We start from the raw sequence: 222 nt of genomic DNA, 5'->3' as shown, positions 1-222 counted from the left end.
CCTCTTTTCCAAAGCCAACACACCATGTGGCCAGTCACATGACCAGCTTTAGGCCTGGAATGGGCAACTCACAAAGGGAAACGACAGACTACAGGATGAAGTTTTTCCCCTCCTAGAGGAAGGGAGACAAAACATTCGAGAAGACATGACAACATAACTATGGAAAATGCACAGGAGAGGCTTCGTTTTTGTTCGCTTTATCAACCGCATACAGAAATGTGA

The sequence above is a fragment of the Hemibagrus wyckioides genome, linkage group LG24 (genome assembly GCF_019097595.1).
Source record: "Hemibagrus wyckioides isolate EC202008001 linkage group LG24, SWU_Hwy_1.0, whole genome shotgun sequence".
Classification (NCBI taxonomy): domain Eukaryota; kingdom Metazoa; phylum Chordata; class Actinopteri; order Siluriformes; family Bagridae; genus Hemibagrus; species Hemibagrus wyckioides.
The sequence above is the reverse complement of the archived record's forward strand: the minus strand, read 5'-3'. Positions refer to the sequence as shown.